Below are 24,823 nucleotides of genomic sequence, written 5' to 3'. Positions count from 1 at the left end.
GCTGTTTTTCATAGCCACCCAGAGGAGAGGTCATCACTAAATTGCATTTCTGAATTACTTTTCATTTCACATCAATACAGTAAAAAGGTTTCTATTATTCCTCTCCCTCACGTCCCCCTTCCGTCTGCACCCCTCCAAGCTGCCCCCAGCTGGCCCTGCCCAGAATCCTGTGGCATGTAAGCGCAAAACGTTACATGATGGTAAGTTAAAAAGGGTTAAGTTTGTTCATATTAATCCCTATAATTCCAACAGCATCTTCTTATTTGGATATCTGGTCTGCTTATTTATCAAAAAATTGTTTTTAATTATGTATATATATATAAGCCTTATTTGAATTTCAAATTCAAAGACATGCATACAAAATAATATCGAGGAACATAGACTGTAACACAATTCTGTTTTTCTCTCTCTCTGATCATTTACTCAGCTTTAACTTTAGCCATCTGTGTGCAGAGCCTTTCCTGTATTTTCTGTTCTGACAATGGAGTTTTATGTAGTAATAAAATAATACCATATTAGATCTCCATTTTTTTCTTACTCTCTTAATGTGTTAAATTATAATAGAAGAGTAACTTTAGGAAACTAGCCAATTTCACAAAAAAGATGAAATAAAAGCCCTTTGGTGTAGGAGAAAAATCAAGCTGATCAGAGCCCAACAGGAAGACAATGCCAGAGTCCTATTTCTAAAGTAAAGCAGAACGGTTTTTAAAATTAGCCAGAATTTAAAGTAAAAAGAATGAAGAATCATTGTTTCTCTAATCATGATGGGCTGCACATTACATGAGGTTTCTTCTAAAAAATCAGAATTTTGTGATGTTACTTCTTTTTGTATCCAAAAGATGATTTATTACTCTTTTTCTCCAAAAATTTTCATTAATAACATTCTGTAAGTATCATAAATACTGCAATATATTAAAATACCTTATTTGGAGGTTGGAGATATTTAAACTGATCTTTTCTCCAGTATTTTTAAAAAAAAATCAGGTAGTCAAAACTAGAACTCTAAGATAATATAGAATCTAGTCACCTAATAAAAAAGAAAATAAATCCAAGGACAAAAACTATTTTTTTCTGTGAGGTGTTACAAAGTGTTAGAATTAAGTAACATGGTTTGTCTCTTAAGGTGCGATACTTGAGTGCTATAGGTTACAGCTGGTTGCAATATTCCTTTTTTCTGATTATATTCCTTTCATGATGAGGTTTCACATATAGTAACAGTGAACATTTGGCAAGGTGTAGCTTTAGAGATTCCACACAAGGACTCTTAGCATGGAGCCCAGTGTGTCCTGTAAAACAGGGGTGGTGAATTTCATGAGTTTTCTTGTGTGCCTGAGATTTCTTTCTTTTTCCAGATCAATCATTTTTACCATTTTCTTATTAACAAGTATTTTACTTAGACTCTCTCAATTATTTTCACTGCTTCTTTCTCATTTGTTCTCCTTGCTTTTCTCTCAAGCATTTCTCCTCAGCCCCACAATTTCAGTCATAAAGCAGCTCCCACAGATGTATCTAGAACTATTGTGGGTAACTCTGTCTCTTCCTCCGGTCTTCAATGTTCATCTCTCTGTGAAAGCCTGTGCAGCTGATTTCATTAAGAAAGTATGAAAAGTAAGTACTTTTCATTGGCAAGTTATGTTGGCATTTTTAACAAAACCTTATTTGTGGTCAATCTCAGTTCTAGAGAGAAGAGTCTTTGAACCAAGAACCCAGACTCAGCATTGTTGGGGAAGCAAAGACTGACTGTGGAGAGGAGATGAGTTTAAGGTTCCTTCTTTCTCTGGCTACAGGCTCCTCCAAGGAGTTCGGAACCTCAGCTGTCCCACCCACCTGTGTGCTTGGGGCAAAAGGAAGAAAAGGTCACCACCACCTCAGCCTCACTGCACAAAATTATGGTAGAGATTCACATTTAGAGAAGACCTCTATGATATCAGAACCTGAGAAATTGGGATTCAAACATTTTACTCCCAAGTCACAACATTAATTTGGAAGATTTACTTAAACTCTTTATTCCTGATGTTTCTCTCTCTGTTGTATCTTGCAGCTGTGTGTCGTTGGACACATTCATTTCTTGACCCCTCCCAACCTGAGGGTCATCACTCACTAATAAAATGAGGATTATAATAGCATCCCATAGAGCTTTGGTGAATATTAAATGAGATAATTTACATGTTCACAATGCTCAGCTCTTAATAAATGCAACATTATCAGTGTGTTCAATAGCATATATACAGGTTTTATATATATATATATAATGATTGAACTGATGTAGGGCTATTTTTCAGAACTAGAGTATATATCTCATCAGGGAATTGTGAGCATTTTTAAGCTATTGTTTGTAAAATCTTTTTGCACCTCCTTTTGGGCACAGCACATGTATATTTCTATTGGAATAGGAGACATAAATACTTATTTATACATATGCATCATCTCTTTTTCCTATCAAAGAGATCATAATAGCTAGAAAGCTGGATACAAATAGAAAAAATAAAATTGTAGGCCCCTGTGATCTTTGCACATGCACTTTATTTGAATTTAAGGGCATATATCTTAAATTCTTCAATTTGAGAATGTGTCTACTGAACTTCACGAATAGAAATCTATGGGTATTCTAGACACATTTTATATAATTTAAGCTCAGTAATACAACCTATTGATTGTCTGCTTTGATTCTTATTTTTGCTATCTGACCAAATAAAGCAGAAACAGATGGCTTTTCTGACTTAAACTATTTTAAGCTACAAACATGTTGCCCACTTTTGAGCCCATGTAGTTAATCTGAAATCTGTCACACGATAAAATTAAACCTTCTATATTTTAAGGTGGAGAGACAGTGTGGATTAGATGTAGGGTATGACGACCTGGGTTCTTGTCCTGGCTTAACTCTGAATCCACTGTGGGCCTCTTGAAAATCACCTTGCTGCATCTGAACTCTCTCATCTATGAGGCAAGTTAGGCTAGTGTGTATACTAATCACCTAGGGATTCTGAAAAAGGGAAGAGTCTGGTCGGCAGGTCTGCGGTAGAAAGAGATCCTGCATCCTTACCAAGCTCCCAGGGGAGGCCGGGGCTGCTGGTCCATGGTCTTTGACGGGCAAAAGACTGGAAAAATTCTTGGACAAATGATGTATGATGTAGGTTTCTATAAATTATTCATGAGAAAGCATGTCATGATGGCCCCAAACAAGAATCAAGCAGACAATCATTAACATGGGTACAATATAGTTATTGAAGTATGTTCCCATCCAGTTAATCATCACAGCATTCCTAAGCAGAACCTAAACTCAGAAAAGTTGAATTACTGGCTCAAGATCACAAAATCATATTGTCAATATGTGGCAAAGCCCAGGCTGCATTCAACAGGCCCCCAAATGAATGAAGCTAATAAAGACCTAACAGCCTAATTCAGTTTCATACACAGCCAATTATTACCTAAGCATTGATAAAATCTGTGTTTACCTGTTGGAGCCAGTGTAAGACTTCCCTATTTTTTTTTGCATCTTTCCATTATTTTTCTGTAGCATTCTGTCCATCAAGTACAGAAAAGCCTCTCAGGCCAGCATGTACATTTCCAGTTTCAATTGCTGCAGTACATGAGTTCTAGATCTGAAAGGCCAAAAAGCATCTATTTGACTAAAGAGCTATAAGGCAGCCATAAAAATTATGGATCACAGAAATAAGCAATTAGTGTTATCTTCAATTGCTTTATTGGCAGTATTCACTCGTTAGAATTGAGGCAGCCGTAAAACAGATTGCAACATACTGTATAAGAGCATATGGGATTTTACATTATAATGCTATTCTCTGCCAAGAAGTCATATTTTCATTTGAATGCATGGAACAGATTATCACAGGGTTTCCAGCATTAGAAGTAGATGACCCTCACTTTTTTTCTGTCGTTGTTGTTAAAAGGCAATTCCTAAAGTTATGACTAAATCAAAATAAGTGCGACGGTGAACGGGGCTGTGTACCGTGCCGGCATTCTGGGCCATTGGAGATGGTGCATGGCATGGAGCTGTGGCAGATAATAAAGTCAGCCTCTAACATGGTGGAGAGAAGGAGAGTTGAGGGTCTGCCAGTTCTCCAAACCAGCTGGCGCCAATTCTAGAGGAAGCCGCTCACCCGCCCATCTCATCGCAGCTGAAACGCCACAAAAGACACCACAAGCACAAGGGATAGAAATAAAACAATAGGAATAATAATATGAAAGAGAACAGAGACATTATTTAAGATCAGGAGATGTCTTCCTGACATCTACTCTGCTATTTTTACAGAAGGTGTGTGGGAGCATATTTATATATGCAGACAATGTATATGTAGACCTTTAAATATACACACCCTGGAACAAGTTTCAACAGGGTAAGCCCTCAGGAATCACCCAGAGGCCTAGAGTCTAAGAGTTTCCCCACTCACTCGCACATTTTACAAGTTTCAATATGGCATACCTGGAAAGAAGGCGAAATGCCCACTCTCCTGTTTCAACAGTTAAGTTGGAAAAAGAGAAGGGAAAAGTACATCTAACAAATTCTCTTTCCAAGATCAGCCTGTGCTATAGCAAATGAAAGGCTTTGAAAGGCAGGATTGCTGAAAAGGAAGCTTGTGTGGTTTCAAATTAGAAGTCATACTGTTGCACTCACAGTTGATCAAATAAATATTAATCACCAAATGTATTTATGTCACTTCTCACGCGATTGCAATATATTTCAAATGTGTTTTTAAATGGTGGATAAAACACACTGGGAGGGCAAAAAAAAAAAGTCTCCTTTTATAGAACCACAGATACTAGGAAGCTAGAGGCATATGTAGTAATTTACCAGAACAAAGAAATATGTTTGAATTAGTTTCTGTGTGTTTTCTGTTATTTATTCAGATCTAGTAAAATCCGAATAATCTGATAGTCTTTGGAGTCTACGTACAATGATATGTTAAAAGTGGACTATAATCTTATGTAACATTCCAATAAATTAGTGTATTAAGTAATTTTTCCTATCAAGTCTTGTAAAGTTACAGTTTTGTGAAAAAAAGTTAATTGCAGATAAAAAACCCTTTTAATTTTGGAAAAAGATTATACCAAGTCACTATAAAGGCAGTACTAATACAAAACAAAGTGTAATAGAGCTGCTCCTTTCTATATCCCTTGGTTACTTGCAGGTAACATTTTCAGTTCTCAATTTCCACATTTCTGTGTTTAAGAAGTCTTCTTTTCATAAAAGTTTTTGGTAAGAAGAGTAATTAGACTAAATAGGCAAGCATTTTGCAACCTAATCCTGCATATGGTATTTTTTAGCCCCTATCGCTTGTGTATATTGATATATTATTTAAATTCTGCATCAGCTGTCATGGATTTATTTGTGAAGTTGCATTATAACCATAATACCTACAGCCTCCTTACAAACTGAGCTTGAAAAAGACTTTTTAAATATTTATCAAATGGTTACAGTAATTTCTCATAAATGACTACCTTGTCTTATTTTTAGAGTGAAGAAAGCTGGTAGTTTTCCAGGAGTCAAACAAGGGGACCCCTTTAAAAACGTGAAATGGAAACAGGAATCATGACAGTAGCTAATTTATACTTTGAGAAAATGATGCTGACAGATTGAGGGTATTCCACCAATGTATAACATTACAGTGAAACATCTGCATTTTGGTTAAGCTGTGTTTTCCTCACTAGGCCACCAATTTTTCAATTTGGCAACTCTTGTGACCCTGGCCTTGTGATTGAGAAAATCTTCTTATATATAAATGTTGAGAAGCAAGCTGTTCCTTGGATCTGTCAGGTAGCAAACTCAAGGGACTATACATTTTTAAAATGTCAGGGAGCGAAGTATGTATGATTGTGTGTGTGTTTCACCAAATACAGTTGCACTGAGTCAGACAACAGTAACACCAAAGGCAAAGGGAGAAAATGTTACTTATTGATCTTGCTATGCAACTATGTTACTTAATTCAGCATTGTTCAGAAGAAATCACTGAAGAATAGTATTTTGCTATATAATGACTAGTTTTTCTTTTCCTTGCAATAAAGCATTTAAGAAAAAAAAAAAAACCCACAAGCATCTCAAATAGCCTCTGCTTTGCTGCAAAAATAGACTGTGACGAGAGTAACTCTCCCAATCAATTATGCAGCATGGTTTTAAGTGAGGAAAAAAATTCAACATACGTATCACTTCAAAATATATACAGCATATATCTATATGTACAAACTGCGTAAATCTTGAAGGGCTACGAAGCATATATTTTGCTACACCAAAGCTCTGACTGTTAAATTGATTGCAACAAAACTTTAATTTCTTTTTCTGAAAAACCCTAGCAATATGAGTCTTACTGGAATTATTTAAACGTAGTGCTGTGTGTACACATCTTTATGTGTGTGGGTGTAAACAAGATTTCTACAAATTCTCTTCTGTAGGCTCAGAAGCAAGCAACTCCTCTTCTCTAACAAAAATACCGCCCTGAAATTATCTCCTTTAAAAGTGACGAGAGTAAATGAATATACTTCAAATTCTACCATCTACATATGCGCATTCTGAACTCATTCTGCAGAGGGAGTCCCTTAATACTTCTCATTTCTATTATATACAAGCAGGGCTCATTAATGGCCTTCCTTAAGAGCACCTTTTTAAAGAATGATCTGCCCCATTAGCCAGAAGAATATGACTTAGACAGTGTATGCATGTGTATATGTGTATACGTATATACATACACACATATATATATATATTTAATTTTGGCTGAATTCAGGATTAAGTCTGGGCTAAAAGAATCGATCTGTCACAGAGCAACAGATTGCAGTTAGGAATTGCCAACAAACCACAAGCAATAGTAGGTAATGACTAATTGTAACAGGAATGAAGGAACAGAGGGTGGGACTGTTTCAGAGAAGGTAACTGAAAAAATGACCTTTCCCGAACGAAATCAAACAGTTTGCTTTAGTGTTTTTTATTGTTAAATCAAATACAAGCATGATACCTTCCCTCTTCTCAATAGTCCCTAGGGATGTTGATCAATTTGACAATTCCTGAGAGATTTGTGAATCTTTTATCACAGGTTGCCTTTTACATTCTTTTATTTCTATTACTACTATATTCTATGAGGCATTTTTGAGATTTCTCAATGAATTATTATTTGAGCACACTCTTTGGAGCTCTAGAACCTAAAACTTATAGGAAACCTTGACTACAGCTCCCACTTTGTGGTTATGAATATATAACATGATCTTTAAAAAAAAATGGAAGAGAATTTATGAAGATTTACAAGGTCCAAGAAATAGAATGGCAAGAACAATCATATTCATCTCTTTTATTGATTAGAATGTTACAATTTTTAATTAACCACTTAATCTTACCTCCTCAGATTTTCATGAAATACTTTTTCCTAATTATCAACGTACACAAACACAAATTTGTTATACCAGAAACTTAACCTCTTAAAACTTTAATCTATGAAATTACATGGAGCTTGAGATGCTTAAAGGACTTAAATTCTGCACTAAGGTTCAGATACTTTGGGGACTTCCTTTAATTTTTGCTCCACTGCGTGTGAACGTCAACAAGATATTCTATGAGGCTGAAACACAGGATTTTGTGGCTCCCTGTAACTGCAGAGATTACAAAGCATATTGGGTCAAATGTAATATCATATTTTAAAAGATCACTTATTTGTTTAAATGCAAATATTTAATTTTAACCAACATGGTGTGGGGAGACTGCCTATATACTTATTCCAAATGTAAAAATAACTATTTCCTTAACTTGATTCAGGCTATTACCCCAGTCTTTAGATGGTACAGCTCCTTTTGTTTCACTGTTATTTTAATTCCTAAATCCTTTTCATCTAAGATCTATTGAACATCAGAATCCATGTCTATTTAATAAACTGCATCAAATACTCCTTACCTCCTCATAATTCAAAGAAGAAATAAATGGAGGATGCTAAAGACCACCCTTCTTTCTTAAATGGGCATTGATTGATTGATGTCCCCAAACTAGTTTCTCAAAAAACTTAACTCTTTCTCTGCTGAAAAAGAAAAGTGCAGTTCCACAATGGGAAGTTCAAAAATTAGCCAGTAAAAATACAAAAAAGAAAAAAATATCAATTGCAAAAATAATATCAGAACCAAGTTAGATGGGAGGATGAAGAACAATGGTGAACAATGAACTACGTAGCAGTGAAGCAATGCACACAAAGAAAAGGAAGAAGCTAAGAGCAGTGAGATGACACAAGGCAGCGGAACCTTGTGCAAGGGACCAGGAAAAATCACACTAAGGGGAACATTTGAAACCTTGACAAAGAGAAGTCAAGTCATGTCAGACATCCATAAACACTCACAGAGAATCAGGATGATACTCAACTAAGCCCAGCCTAAATCCTAGTTGATAGGGGGTCATGGGCTTGGAATTTTCCACCTGTTTCCAAGAAACTCATACACATAATTGGTATGCACCTAAACCATTCTTTTGTTTCCAGGTGTCAGGATATTCTGAACAACAGCAACAAAAAAATACATCAACATCTGGATAACTGAAAGTCTGCTAAAGCTTTTTTATTTAGCATAAAGCTGTTTGAACCTCCCAAGGGGTGAGTTGCAGACAGCTTCATGGTCCAGATTTCAGCACAAGTGCATCAGTCTCCCATTATGACCTACATACTTTACATCCAAACACAAGGCAAGGGCCTAGTTACCCGACAGTGATAATCCTCCAGCCGGTGTTCACTTCTCAGGTGATGACAGAGATACTGTAATTAGGGGCTGCTAGCACAAAAGCTCATGGCCAGTGTGATAGCCAGTACCCAGTTCACTCGGCATAGCAGAAACACTGCCAATGATTTTCAGGGACTAATAAAACATCACCTGAGCCATCGATTCATTCAATCATTCGATCATGTGTTATCTATTCACTCAATAAATATTTATCAAACACCTAGCCAACACATTCCAGGTACCAATTAGCACCACTGCCTTGGTGCCGTAACATTATACTATCACACATATATTGGTAAAAGTAACCAATTTCCACAGGGAACTCTAATCAATGTTCTGTAATGGCCTATATAGGAAAAGAATCTAAAAAGAGAGCAGATAGATGTATATGTATAATTTATTCACTTGGCTGTATACCTGAAACTAAAACAACATTGTAAATCAACTACACTCCAATAAAATTTTAAAAAGTAACCCATTTCCCAATAACAACAATTATAAAATGTGAATTACCACTTATTTTCCCTATGTTCTACATTTGACCTTTCGTGTGCATCATATGCATATTTGATAGCTTTGGGTAAGTTCAGGTGGATTTTTCCACTTATCTATACAACTACTTCATTAACAGTCAAGTTATAACATGTGAGCTTACATGAAGCACTGTGCTCTTAAAATAAGAATATTCCTGGCTATATTTCTCCTTAATGTGAGTGAAAGAACTTTTCAAACGACCATCAGAGGAGAAAAATACTAGTTTGAAACCACTGGAATGTATTAGGTATAAGAGTAAGACCTTGAAAAGGGCAGAGGGAGAAACGGAAAACAAGATGGCACCCCTGCTTCATGATGGTGTCCAGGGCTGTCATCATTTCTGCTAGAAAGTGAAAGAAAGAAAGAAAGAAAATGAAGTTGCTCAGTAGTGTCCGACTCTTTGTGACCCTCCAGACTGCAGCCTACCAGGCTCGTCCGTCCATGGGATTCTCCAGGCGAGAATACTGGAGTAGGTTGCCATTTCCTTCTGAGGATGCATAAATTAAGATACTTCATCTCAGTGAATCGGCTATTCCTTTTGTCTTGCCTAAGTTTCAAAGTGAGATTTTCCCACAATTTCATTCTTAATTTTATGCCTAATCCTTTTGGTTCATGATCTTATAGATTTCAACCAAAATGAGGACTATATTCTTTTATTTCTTGTCTCCAGAAAAATCTAATTGTGTCACCAAGAGATGGGCCCAGGTTACACACTGCCCAAAGTATGCCCTTCTCTCACTTTTCTCTAGGTTTACTATAATTCTTTGGAGATGTTTTAACCTCGATATTCTATTCTAAGATGATATTATAAAATTATAATAGCATATTACATTCTAAGATGTTATTATAACATGTTATAGGAAAACCCAAATGAACTTTCTGATCAACCCAATATATACATTCAAATTCATATATACAAACCTATATCACATTTTTCCAATATACAGTAAAATCATACATATGCCCACAAAAAAATGTTTTCCTTATAAAATTAACTTAAAGCAATGCAGAGTTTTGTCCACATCATCATTTCATGTGTTAAATATTCAACTAATGTCCCTTTTTTCCCATATATCAACTATGAGCAGTATCTGTGGCAGAGTTTGGCTAATAAACTCCAAAATAACAAATACTTAGCAGAAAAACCTGTGTTAATTATTTGATGTAAAGGAAGAATTAGCATGTTGGGTAGTTTTTTTTCTAAAATGAGCTTGCTTACAAGTGTTAGTAGTGGACTAAACGATTGTTTGAAAACTGACCATTCCTTTGGAAGGCCCATGTAAAACAAAAATAAATAAATAAATAAAGCTTCAGATTTAATCACTCTAGGCCAAAATCTGAACTTCCGTTGAGATTTAGACAGGATCATGGCAGAAATGAGCACCTCCTGGGAACAATTATTCAACCAAGCCCCACTGGTTTCCCTTCACCTCCTCAAAATCATAGCTGATGATTTCAAAGCACAGGGGAAAGTGGGTGAGAGTCTCCGAACTGCTTCTGAGAGCTATTCCATAGGATTCGGAGGTGCCGCCTTGCTTTTCCAGAGTGCGTGATGGCTCCTGAACCAGACTTTGTGTCCATGCGGTTCCTTCGTGTTTGCACTGCAACACAGCCAACCTCTCCACTCCCAGGAGCTGTCCTCAGCCACTGCGACCTCGGTGCCTGCAGGTGACAGTATGGCTTTCTGCTGATTTATTTAAAAATCTCCCATTTTATGGCTCCTGTGTACTCTCTGGAGTGTGATCATGTGACCAGTATAATGACAATCTGTCTCCCTGCTAACATTTCTCTACTTTGGTTATTTGTTTGATAAAGTGAGGAGCTTCCCTTTTGTTGCCCTTCATCAGAGCTTAATGTCTTTACTTTGGGATCAATATACTTTATGAATAATTTTATTTCCTTCTATTTTTATGGTCTTTTCTCCTCATTATCATACTGAGTTTATTAGCTGGTGCTGTCAGTATCTTTACCCTGTCATATGTTCCTGAGGTACAGTAAATATCACTTGTGTTGTAATTAATATGCACACCCTCTGCAGTAATTAAAGTACAGACCCCTTCAACCAGCTGAGCTTCCTACACTAATTCCACCTTATCTTCATAATGAACTTATTGTAATCTGAAACTACTACTGAATATTGTTCAGTAAGGCTAGAAGAATGAAATCTAACGAGATGCAATAATATTTGTGAACATGTTAATATAAAAAATGAATTTAATTAGTCTAAATCTAATTAAATTTCCCATACAATTAAAAGCCTCCCCTTCCTTCCATTTTTTAAAAACTAGCAAATGCCAAATTATTGCCCTTTTAGTTATTCCTATAAAGAAGCAGACTGGACAAACGCTTTATTTCCCCATAAGATACACACAGTAAAATCTAGAGGAACCAGGAAAAGGACAGTGACATAGGAAAGAAGATACCCAAATCCCTTTAGGACTTGCCTGGTAGCTCAGAATCCACCTGCAATGTGGGAGACCCGGGTTCAATCCCTGCGCGCTGGGAAGATCCCTTGGAGGAGGGCATGGCAACCCACTCCAGTATTCTTGCCTGGAGAATCCCCATGGACAGAGGCGCCTGGAAGGCTCAGTCCACGGGGTCACAGAGTCCGACACAACAGAGAGACAGCACAGCAAATCCCTTTTAGGAACTACTGTCTGAATAGAGCATTTACCTGGTCTTAGACAAATCAAATGTCTGACCTTTCTAAAAAGGAGAAACTCAAGCAAAATTGCTTATTAAATCAATCTGTTAATCAGAAAAAAAGGCAGATTTTTAAAATATCCAGTACCAAATGCACACTGCAGGTTGCACTAAGGCACAAACCCTGTCCCCAGGGAGCTTATATTTTAATAAAAGAAATGCATGTTTCAGTTTAGCAAGATTTACTGGGCATCCACCGGAAATAGCACAATGAATGTCACAGAATTTCTATGCAGCATGAAAAAAGGAAAGTCTAGCACTAAGCTTGCACCTTGAGAGATGAGAGAACGTTTGGGGCAGGACACTAACTGATGCTTCATAAATTCAGTTTTCCTGGAGAAGAAAGTCTAAGGTAAGAAAAAACAGACACAAAAGATTAATTCAAGATACATAATTGGCACAGAAGGGGAACACAGTAAGGAAGTGCATGCACATTTAATATTATATTTATCTCACCAGGAAGCATTTCAACAAGGAAAGTGAGTGCCTAAAGTGCTGACCCACCATAGGCAGGAAGCTGGTCAGAGCCTGGACACTGGGTGAAGGGTCAGGCATGATGATCACAACAGTGCCAGGAATGGGATTATTTCAAGGTCGAAAGAAGTTACCAATAGGGTAGAGCTCTGCTTTTTAATTATTCACAGTAATGGCTTGGATCTTGGAAAGAAAGGAATCATTTCCAAGATTGTAGATTGAACTAAGCACAGCACAGAGGACTGATAAAACACACACACACATCATCTTGAAAACTTCAAAGTGCTTTCGTGGTCAAAACACCTATCAATGCGGACAACACATTAACTGCCACAGTTGTTTTCTTATTTTCTTTGAAAACTACCCTTGTTTATGTGAGATTTACAAGACGCTTTACCTAGCAGATTACTTGGAAGGAAGTAACCAAGTGATGTTATCTTTGCAGTAGTGAATCGAAACTCTGCCATCACCTGGCACCTGCTCCGACACATCAAAGCAATGATGGATTGACTCCCCAAGAAAATCAACATCTACTCCCCTCCTGGACTTGATGTGAGCTCAACTGGGAAAGAAAAGACAAGCATTTAGAGCAGCACCCATGCAATAGTTTCTGTAAAAATACCAGTGGTCTTGCTTTTAGACATGAGGTGACCTTTGGCAGCATTGCCTACCCAAGCCCCAGCTACCACCACTGACACAACAAATTGATTCTATCACTGCCCTGACTCGACTGCATCCTGGGCCTCTACTTTGAAGCTGCAGCTTTTTTCTTAGTACACTAAGTATACAGAAATCTAGGAACCCAGAATCATCTCATGTCATCCTTATGATAATAAAATGAAATTTTATGAAAATTTTGAAAATTTCAAAAAATTTACTAAATTTATGAAATTGCATGAAAGTTACACTAGTCAGAAGGTGATGAGTCCAAAGTAGAAAACTGATAGTCTAGGAAGTTATCCTAAAAAGCAAACTTCTGAGATCTCAACATATAGCTTCAGGAATGAAAACAAATAATATGTTGAGACAGATTGCTAAAGCTATGCATTACAAACCAAAGGAACTAAAATAAAGTTAGGCATTCTCTAGAAGAGTATTCGCTATATTTTAAGGAAGATTTAAATGTATTTCAAAAGGGCAGCAGGGAGAAATGGAAAGTTACTGATAGCAAAAATAAATTACCAAGAAATCTGTGCTGTTCTGCTGCTAAAAAAAATAAATAAAACTAAAACAGATGTTGACATCAACCCAATAGTGAATGTTTCTTAATATTGATTCTGACCATCTACTCAGAAAGAAATCTGACAGGAATGAGTGGAGATCCCAAAAGACGGACTTTAAAAATTCCTGATTGATAAAAGTTTGGTTACACTATGCCACCAAAAATTATACAATCCAGAATGTTAGCCTACTTTTAGTGAAGACAAGGCATGTGTGTACCAACAGGTGTAAGTGTGACTGTGTTTGTTTGTGTATTCACTTGCCTATACAAAAAAGCAAAAATTCCAGCTCAAAAATGAAGTAATGTGAAATTTCCTTTGGTATGCTCTTCCAGTATATTTACTGAAAATATACTTAATTTATATTTGTTCATCTCTAAGCTTTATGTTCAGTTCACTGTAGGATCTGAAACCTAAGAGGACTGGTTTCAAAGGTCAGGAAAAGTTCTAAATATTAGCAACTGAATTGCTCATGAGCAAAAACTGTTCACATGAAGGATGGGCTTGGCTTTGGAGAAATATTTTGTGACTCATGGTTTATTTGATACATTCACCATAGTCTGGGAGCAATGCTAATGATTATGGATTACTGCATATATATTTGTTCAATGGGTGAGGTAAGTGACAAGGTCTAGTACCCTAAGTAGAAGACAGATATCAACTTGAGGCAGCAGTTTTGCACCTGTGCGGGGCAGGGGGCCATGGGGTATGCGGCTGGGTGTGAGTGTGTGTGTGTGTGTGCGTATGTGTGTGTGGAGTGGTCAATTTCAAACCTCCATTTGGTGATTAACTCAGTAACAGTTCTTAGCAGGCCATGTTCAAAAAGGAAATGTCAGTAAGAAGGTTTCTTTTGTGAGCCCCATGGAGTCTTCTCTAGCTCTTCTGGTCAGTTTGTTTAGGTACTGGACCATTGATCCATTAACATTATACAGGTGAAACAAAGAATAAAACATGGCAACTAAATGATAAATGATGTGGGAAACAATATTCTAGGATGCTTGACATAAAAAACATCCTTGAAGGAAACCACTAATGATAAAAAAAAAATCTGAAAAACTAGGGAAACTAATTTATTCTCATTCTCTCTCTGTGTGTATATACACACACACTATATATATATATATATATTTGTGTTTAAATATATTTTTAATAATTTAATGTTACTAACTTCTGTATAAAACACAAATAGCAACATTTCTACCTCTCTTATTTACAGAATACTGAAAGGAGTTCGATAATGCATATAAAGCCTTTTAATTTGTTAATGTTAGAACTGTCATAATTTTATTCAGTTATCACCTTCCTTTGGTTATAAAAGCCCCAACTGTATTACCAGATGTAAAAGCAAAACCAAAATATTCCAGTTTTCCTTCCTTTTTTTCTAGCCTAGTGAATGAGATTCTAAAATTAAATTTCAATGGTTTGCAAAACTCTCTCAAATTAAGGCAAAAGTGATTGAAGACACTTATAGCTACACCTGCTCAACAGCTAATTTAATGAGAAAATGACTTAGAAATTGCAACTGGTAGATAGAACAATATTGTTGGTACGAACTAAGAGATGATGCAGTACAGACGGCTGGAGTACACTCCATCTTTCATACGCTAATTCCTCCAACTTTCTTGACACTTAGCTTCTGTTTCAAATAAAGAATATGCCCATTCACACCGAGGAAACCAGACCTGAAAGAAACATGTGTACCCCAATGTTCATCGCAGCACTGTTTATAATAGCCAGGACATGGAAGCAACCTAGATGCCCATCAGCAGACGAATGGATAAGGAAGCTGTGGTACATATACACCATGGAATATTACTCAGCCATTAAAAAGAATACATTTGAATCAGTTCTAATGAGATGGATGAAACTGGGGCCCATTATACAGAGTGAAGTAAGCCAGAAAGATAAAGACCAATACAGTATACTAACGCATACATATGGAATTCAAAAAGATGATAACGATAACCCTATATGCAAAACAGAAAAAGACACTGATGTACAGAACAGACTTTTAGACTCTGTGGGAGAAGGCAAGGGTGGGATGTTCAGAGAGAACAGCATTGAAACAAGTATACTATCAAGGGTGAAACAGATCACCAGCCCAGGTTGGATGCATGAGACAAGTGCTCAGGGCTGGTGCACTGGGAAGACCCAGAGGGATGGGATGGAGAGGGAGGCGGGAAGGGGGATCGGGATGGGGAACACATGTAAATCCATGGCTGATTCATGTCAATGTATGGCAAAAACCACTACAATATTGTAAAGTAATTAGCCTCCAACTAATAAAAATAAATGGGGGGAAAAAAAGAGTATGCCCAGCTCCTCACGGAGTAACCTACCCATATTTGGATATTCCTGCTTAGTCATGTATTGTGAAATGGTATGGTTAAAGACTAGAAAAATTATTCTCCTGCACGTATTCAGCATTAAGACAGTTTCTGTCCACTCTTACCTGTTCAGGCCTCGTCGCCACTGTCCCAGCCAAGCTGCGGGCCGGCATCGTGAGCACCAGCCAGCCGGAGAGCTCCCAGCCAGCCTCCTGGCCCAGCTCTGGAATTGGAGCCCGCTTCACAGCCATCGCAGCAAGGGCTGCTGCTCACCAGCCGCAAGGACAGCATAATACGGTTCTGGGATGCGTCCGGTGTGGCGCCCCGACCATCCCGCAAGCTGAGCACTGTTGGCCTCTTCCAAACGGACAGCAGGCAGGCCAACAGCCTGGCCCAGGCCGCAGAAGACGACTGCACACCCCGCCTTCTGCAGGAGAGGCCGCTTCTAACCCTGCAGCGAGGATCCCTTTCTCAGAAAGGATGGCTGGCACTGCAGGCAGGGGGCTGGTGCAGGGGCTCAGTGATGCGTCCTCTGGGCAGGTGGTCGGCAAGACCGGCGTGGACTGCCTCCAGGAGCGGGGCGCTGAGCCATCGCCCTGACCTTGGCTTCCAGCTCACGAGCGGGTTCAGCGCTGGTTAACCAGTGCAGTCCCTGCCGGCTCGCAACCCGCCAAGTACAGCCTTACGGCTTTGGGGCTTTGGGCACAAGTCGTGGTTTTGATCCCTTTAACTTATCTCGGCAAGAGCCCTGGTCTGACCAAACGCACTCTACTCACGGTCTTGAAAGGGCCGCTCTCCCGGGTGAAGTCCACGTGACGTCCACGTGCGCTACGCACTAGCCGTGCACGTGAAGAGACGCCGTGGGGGCGGTGGGAGGAGGAGGCGGGGACGCGGCTGGACACCCAGGTGCCGCGCATGCGCCACGGGTTGGGCCTTGGTGGTGCTGGAGGCGCAGAGTCGCCCTGGGCCCCACCTGTGTGCAGTTCGAGGCCTTACAGGTCCTGGCGCCGGTGCAGGGAGAACGCGCTGTGCTCACCTGGTGGGCGGGGCAGCTCATCAGCTCTTCACCTGGCGGCCCACGAGGGTTGTAATATGCACAGGGTGGCACCGGCTACATTTGCTAGCGTGGCCCGCCAAGACTGTGCTGAGACCTGCCTGGCCTACCTCCCCGACCTGAACAATGTCCCCATCTTCTCGGTGCCTGGCCTGCGACCCCAGGTGAACTACTCCGGTAGCCGAAAGGAAGACACACCAGCATCACCTCCTGTATCTTCAAGTGCCATAGCCAGGTTTTGCCTGATTTCCCCACGGGAGCTTGAATGCTTCTCCCTAAGCATCCAGAATGTCACAGAGCCGCTGGGCTCTCGGGACACTAGCTGGCCCCACGATGCTTCCTGCAGGCTCCCAGAGTTGCCAAAGCTGAGACAGGCTAACAGGACCCCAGGCATCGTCTTCGCCCCCACAGAGCTGCAATGGAAGCCTTGATTCTGCTCGCAGCAAGAGAGGTGACACCCCAGAGCCGGCCAAACTGTGTTCTCAACCACGTCCACCAACTTGGCCGCCAGAGATGACACTACGCAGGACATGACAGGGGGCATCACAGTGGAGGACGTGAAGCATTCCGTGGGCTCTGTAGAGCAATCTGAGAAGAATCCAGGGACCCTAGCGGAAGACAGGGCTTGAGCCTTCACCATCCTGATAATTGAGGTAAGCCAGACCTATCCCCACCCACCTACTGCCCTGATGACAGCTGGGATCTAGAACCCCCCAGCTCCTTCCTGGTCCTGTTCGTGGACCAATACCTGCTAACCTGTGGACTGCAGTGGGACCTGCCAACCTTGGCCCCAAGTTGCCGGCCTGCACTCCACTCAGAGCCTCTGGGGCAGATTCAAACTGACCCTTCCTACGGGCAGTTGGCCACCCTGAAGCCCAGATGCCGAGGGGAGAGAATAGATAGGGCTGGCAACCGGCTACCTCCCACTCCACACAGCGTCTTTCCCCCGCCCTTTGCAAAGATAATTTTTCTAAAGCCTGTTTTGGGCTGGACACTCATTTTAAAGCTATTTTGGTAGGCGGGAGAGAGAGTGGAGGATGGATTTCCCTGTAGATTGTACCTTGCAGATTTTTTCTCATTTTTTTTTTTAAATTAGCTGTTTAAATATTTAGGGCTTCCTTGGTGGCTCAGATAGCAAAGCGCCTGCCTGAAATGCAGGAGACCTGGGTTCAATCCCTGGGTGAGAAAGATTCCCTGGAGAAGGCAACCCATTCCAGTACTCTTGCCTGGAAAATCCCATGGATGGAGGAGCCTGGTAGGCTATATAGTCCATGGGGTCGCAAAGAGTCGGACACAACAGAGCGACTTCACTTTCTTTCTTTCTTTTAATATTTAAAATAATGATTTTTAATTTTGAAAAGGAAAGCATTTAATGTCTCTTAAAAGGGGGACAAGAGTATCAATAGAGTGAGCCGGAACAAATATTTTAATTATACTTCTATTTTTACATGATTCTTTATACCCAGAATTGTTACCCAGAATGTTGTTGAGCTATGAGAAAGGTATCCGATACTTACTTTTCAGCCAAAACATTAAGGACTTTGTGCCTGCATTTCGTAAGTGATGAGGTTACCCATGTGCCTTTGAGAAAATGCTGAGAAACTTTTCTGAGTCTCAGAAAATATAAGTTGTGAAATTCTTTAATGGCTATGCCTTCCAAAACAGAACAAAGGGAAAGAGTTATTGAGGTAACTAAAACAAAGCAAGAAATACTGCAGAAAAAGAGAAAAATATTTTTCCCCAGGTCTGAATCTAGCAGCTCAGAACACATGAAGGAGATGAATGAACTGAAAAGGTATTTGTGGTTGAAGAGATAGATGCTGAGCTATTATTTCTTGTGATGCTATGAGATATTTATAACAACAAAAAAATCCTCTTGAAAATAAAATCAGCACCCAGTTTCTCAGCAGCAAACAACCTTCAGACTCCACTAGCAACATTCTACCTTAAACACAAGTGCATGTTTAAATATTTTAGTAATGGCTTATATAAAAGTTTGTGTTTTATTTATCAGCTGTGTATACATTCACATGTTATTTTTAGAATATTCCTTTAATAAACTTCTTTCCCCATACTAATCAAGGTAAACTTAGAGCAAAATATTTTCTTTTCAGATTGCTTCCTTATCCTAAAATGCTAATCAAATCATAGTATATAAAAACCTTTAAATGTGGTAGTTAATTTTTAAAAAGAAAATATTAAAAGCAGATTTTTAGTAGTCAGATTTTTTATAATCCAAAGAGTATTATGGAGTCAACTTTGAAAATGTGCTCTCTTATCTTTCTCATTTAAAATAATATATATATACATATACATATATATATATACATATAAAGGGTTTGACATTTTGCCTTGTGAGTTGTAAGTTCCAGAAATCAGAGGACATTACTGGAACTTCTGTTATTTTGCATTTTCCATTGAATGGCTTTCATGGTCACATGGTCAGAAGACAATTAACACCATACTCTCAGTCTTCAGGGGCTTTGCAGTTTATACTATAGGCTTTCAGTGTTTCCACTCTCCCGGTATTGTTGCATACACAGTGAAAGAGGTGGATGGAATTGTTCTGGTGCATCAAGTGGTATCACATTGGCCTGAAATAATTCAAGTATCTCACAAAGCTCTTGGAAAGCGATCCTTTGCATGTGAAATAAAATAAAACCCATCTAGTTGTAACCCTCATGAAACATTTTGGTAAAATCAAATCCAAGTCTCAGTCTTCTATACCATATCAAAGCAGCTTGTTGACAAATGAAAAGTAAATTAATGATGTGGTAAGTTTGTGTCTTGGTTTGCCTTGGGAGATTGCTCATGTGTACATTTGTTTGTTTTTCTTTGTTTCAATTTGTGTTTTTTGTTATATGATACCAAGGAGTTGATTTAGTAGTTTAGTTTTGGTCATGGTAGTGACTTAATTGGATATGTTGTTTTATTCGCAGGTGTTAAGCACACAGTCTTATAGACACAGCCTAAATGGAAACTCAGCACACAAAAAGATATAAATTTAGGGGAAAAAAGTACAAAAATAAGTATAAATTAAGGAGTTCCATAAAACTGATTCCAAATCCATCTCTGAGTTTTTTCAGATATCATGACATATTCCTTAAAGTAAAAGGCAAAAAAGAATGTTAGATAAGAGCATTACATCATATATCTTAAAAAATAACATCAAATTCACTATGGTGACTTACTTTTCCAGCGTGAACCACAGTATTATTAATCCATCCCTCCCCCATGTTTTTAAATGTGACTTTGACACTACTCCCAGCAAAAGATGAGGTCTATGTGCCCTTCCTTTAAAGTGATTAATGTGGTGCCTCTTTTGACTAACAGGGTATGGAATTTACAAAGCTATTGACTTTTGTGACTAGGTCACTAAAGACCATGAAGCTCCTGCTTTGCTAATTGAAATACTTGTCTTGAAATTGTATACAAAACCCAACTACACAAAAGCCACCATGCCAAGGAAGCCTAAAGCCACCCAAGAGCATAAACCACATGGCAGCTGAAACTACAGGAGAGAGGTGCCTAGGCAGCCCCAGCGACTTGGCCTCCTCCTTTTTCTAGTTCTAGTACTAGCTCTAGTCCTCATCTAACTGCAGCCCCAAGAGACGCCCTGAGCCACAACCTCCCAACTGCACAACTTCCAAATTCCAACCCACTGAAACCATAACAACAGAGTAGTTGTCCTAAGTCACAGTTTGGGGAAAATTAATTTGTCGGTCATTTACTTAGTATCATTTACTTAGCTTCCTTGATTACTTAGCTTCCCTGATAGTTCAGTTGGTAAAGAATCTACCTATAATGCGGGAGACCTGGGTTTAATCCCTGGGTTGGGAAGATCCCCTGGAGAAGGGAAAGGCTACCCACTCCAGTATCCTGGTCTGGAGAATTCCATGGACTGTGTAGTCCATGGGGTCCCAAGGAGTTGGACATGACCGAGCGACTTTCATTTTCACTTTACTTAGTAAACATTTTTTGAATATCCTCTCTGTGCTGGGCAGTTATCTTAAGTATGAATAACTGAATCCTGCAAAGATTTCTCCCCCTACCAAAAAAAAAAAAAAGTTTAATTATTAATTAACCCCTTCATTCTCTGTGGTTCCATGGTTCTTTAGACTGGTTTAAAAAAACACGTATTTCTCTTGTCCATATTGTATAAGTTTTATTCATGTTTGGTTATAAATTTTTTTTTTTTTTTTTTTTTTTGTTATAAATTTCTAAGTTCAAAATCTAGATCATGGTTCATTTTGTTTCCCACTGTAGTGTACAATGCACAGAAGTGTTCAGTGACTGATATTTAGTACCTGTCTAAACAAGGACATTCAGTACAAGGAAGTGACACCACTATCCCACAAATTAAAAGCTAATAAAGACTTCTATAGATGACTTCTTTAAAATAGCTGAAGTTTTCAATTCAAGGTAAAGAGGTCCTTTTAAAAATATGTGATCATTGCTATCAAGCTACTTATTGCAGCAGTCAAAAAGCAGTTTTCAAATATCCTAGTCATTAATAAACAAGCCTTAAGTTATTAAAATGACTATCCCTTAAACAGTTTTTTTTAAATTTGTCAAATACTCTGTTTACACAGCTATAGATCATTTTGTTCTAATTGTAGACTGAATCTGAAAAGGGCCCTGGATGTGATAAAAAGTAGTGTCCTGGCCACCTAGTTACAATCTTTCTTCCTACCACTAGTCTATGCTGTTGTACTAAATACTGAATGCTCATTCAGTGTCCATAGGCATGTTGAAAGGACTTAAGATTTTTAGCTCAGATGGAAAAAAGTCAAATGCCTGATTGTTTCCTCTAATTTGAAGCAAACAATTTAAAAACAATTCTGTTCACAAAATATATATTTTAATTCATAAATTTAAGTTTTTAAAACTTTGTCAATTCAGAAAAGAAAATTCAGAGAAATCTCTTTTTTTAATCTCTTTCTAACTTTGAATAGAAGCAATCCAGTCTTCATAAATACACATTCTTAAAATGTTCAGTTTTTGTTCATTTCTTCTAGTGTTTTGCCCTGGTTTGATCTACATTTGAGGATAAGATGAATTTTTAAATCCCATGAATTCTACCTCAACACTGCTTTCTCCACCTAGCCCATTTTTTCCTCTTTCCATTAGTATAGTTCAGAGCCATAATATCTAAAAATTAAATAACAGTACAGGCAAACATTTATTGAGGTCTTCTTTGTTTGAAGTTCTGTGCTGAGGGCTTCATACATGCTATCCTGTTTAAAGCTTATATTAACATGGTGAAATAGATTCTAAAATTATTCCTATTTTTCAGATGTGTAAATCTTGGAGGACTTGCAGAACTAGGTAATTTGCCCAAGGTATAGTCAGGAGTGCTGGAACCAGCCTGCAACTGGAGAGCAGGACGCAGAGCCCAGCTTTCTATCTTACTTCTCTAGCTCATGGCTGGAAGAAATTTTAGAAATCTAGGCTACTCCCCGTTTGATTCTCATTCTCCTTTGACATTACTGCAATTTGTCACAAGCCTGTGTTGAAACATCTCTAATGACTGTCATAGTAGTCTCCTATTTCTCAATTCCAACCCGGACTAATTGAACAAGACTAATTGTTATCAAAAATTTTTGTCATAATCTCCCCTCTGCTCAAATAAACAACTCATGTTTCTAAATGAAGCAACTGTGGCACTTCAGATATCCTAAACTCCTTCCAAACCAGCTACTCACATTCTTCAATTCACAACCTGCGTCCAGAATCCTACATCTATGGTGTCCTCATGGGTATAATATCCTGTGTTCTCCGTCTTAGAATATGGTCCCCACTGACACTATCTCTACATCCCCTATTCTTCTCATCCTTAAAGAGCCTCTTAAAATTGACCCAGCTTTGCCACACATTATTTTCTGTGGTATGTTATAATTACATGAAGGACAAAATTCAGAACTCAGCAGCTGTGACTTTGCCTATCCTCAACTAATCTGTTTTGAGAATAGTCACAATTTTGTCTGATGTCTCTCTAAGAAACTTGCAGTGCTTTAATAGAAAATATCAAGAAATTTTTGATGAATGCATACATGTATGCATGCATATGTGGATAGATGGATGAAAGCATTAAAAAGAAGTGAGTCCCCTTGTTTCTGCCTGTATAAGTAATACTTCAAAAAATGTTTGAAATCAAATAACTGGCTCTTATAAACCCTTTAGGAGCCTTCACACTACCTTACTGTTACTAATTCAACCAAATGTGGTTAAATTGAACTTAACAGGCTTTTTAATTAATTGAACCAAGTTTTAATATTTGACTGGATTGAAAGCATAGTGTTTCAAACTAGTTTTTCGATAAAACCATATTTTTTTATGGAGTTTGTTGCTTAAACTCATTTGATGTAAAGCAAACATCTCATGAACCTTAAGACTATAATCTGTTCAACATTTCATGGAACATTTTATCACTTATAAATGTAGAATGCACATCTAGTATTATAAACCAAAATACCAAGGTGTGTAAACTGAAGGTCGTCAGGGATCATACATGGTGGTCAAGAGAAATAAAAATATGTACTCTTTTAATATTATCTGTAGCAATTTTCATTTGTTAAAAAAGTCAATAGAAATAGTCAATATGAGTGTATGTATATTCTTCCTTCTTAAAAAGAGAAACCATGACCCCCAAATAATACTGGATTTTTAAAAAAAGGGAAAAAAAACCAGACTACAGTTAACTCATGATGAAAAAATTAAGATTTCAAATTGAAATGTTTTAGAAATAATTAGACTTTGGTAAAGCTCACTGTCAAGTGGAAATTCATTTTTATTCACAAAATATATTTTTTCTGTGCTATTTTAGCTTTGTTTTAATTTGCTATTTAGCAGTACCCTGAAATATTAATAATTTGTTTAATAAATTCCTTCTAACTCTTAATTAATTTTTAATGACAAAATCTATCTTAGTGATCTGTGTGAGAATTGATGTCACTTACTTCCTGAAAGTGTTAAATTATTGACCTCCTGAAGAGTTTCATTTGAACCTCTATCCTTTGTTTGCCATCACCTGTGTTCATATCGTCTTAGAAATTTTGTGAAATGTAAAAATCATTGATTTTATAAGCCATGATAACAAGTGTTCTAGAAATGGGAAGGAAGATGTTTCAATTTACAAAAGAATAAAAGTTGCATTCCAGATTGTAGTGTTAAATTATTTGTAATTAGCCTGATAAGAAAATAAGCCCGTAGAACTTTGGATAAGGGTAGAAGACTTTGGATAAGGGTAGAAGAAAACAGTCCCACAGGGGTTCCATCGTTGGTCTGTTTTCTACGAAACACACACCTGGATACCCTTCCAGGATTGCCTACATGCCAGGGCTGTAGGGGCTCCAGATAAGTTCCTTTCTCCATGCTGATTCTCAGCACATGGGAAGGTCAGCTCTGGAGTCTGACAGAGTCAAGGTAACTTTTATCAGAATTGCTGGGCTGCTGACTCCCCTATTTTCTTCTTTCCTGTATCATGACAGCAAAACACGATGCTCAGCTTCATAAATGGGTAAATTTGAAGACAAAGGAAATTTATAGCGCTTTTGTACCCCAATCCATTTATGCCCCCAGCAGAAATTTATACAGGGATTATCTCTACAGATTTTGGAGATGAAGTATTTAGTGAAAAGCCCATGGGCTTTGCTGTCAATCAGATCTGCATTTGATCCCTGGCTCCTCAACTTACTAATTATTTGATTTTTGATAATTTAACTTCTCTGAATCTGTTTCTTTATAATGTTACCAAACTTGTAGGATTGGGGAGAAAGATTAAATGAGGTAAAACGTATGTGATTTTAAATGTT

At 38.1% G+C, this 24,823-nt stretch overlaps 1 pseudogene; it reads left to right on the top strand.

Annotated features, from left to right (window-relative positions):
* Positions 1-16,870: 16,870 nt before the first annotated feature.
* LOC133065320 (lethal(2) giant larvae protein homolog 1-like) lies at positions 16,871-17,543 on the top strand (annotated as a pseudogene).
* The last annotated feature ends 7,280 nt before the right edge of the window (positions 17,544-24,823 follow it).

This window comes from Dama dama, chromosome 11 (assembly GCF_033118175.1).
Source record: "Dama dama isolate Ldn47 chromosome 11, ASM3311817v1, whole genome shotgun sequence".
NCBI classification, from domain to species: Eukaryota; Metazoa; Chordata; class Mammalia; order Artiodactyla; family Cervidae; genus Dama; species Dama dama.
This window is presented reverse-complemented; position numbering and strand designations above follow the sequence as displayed.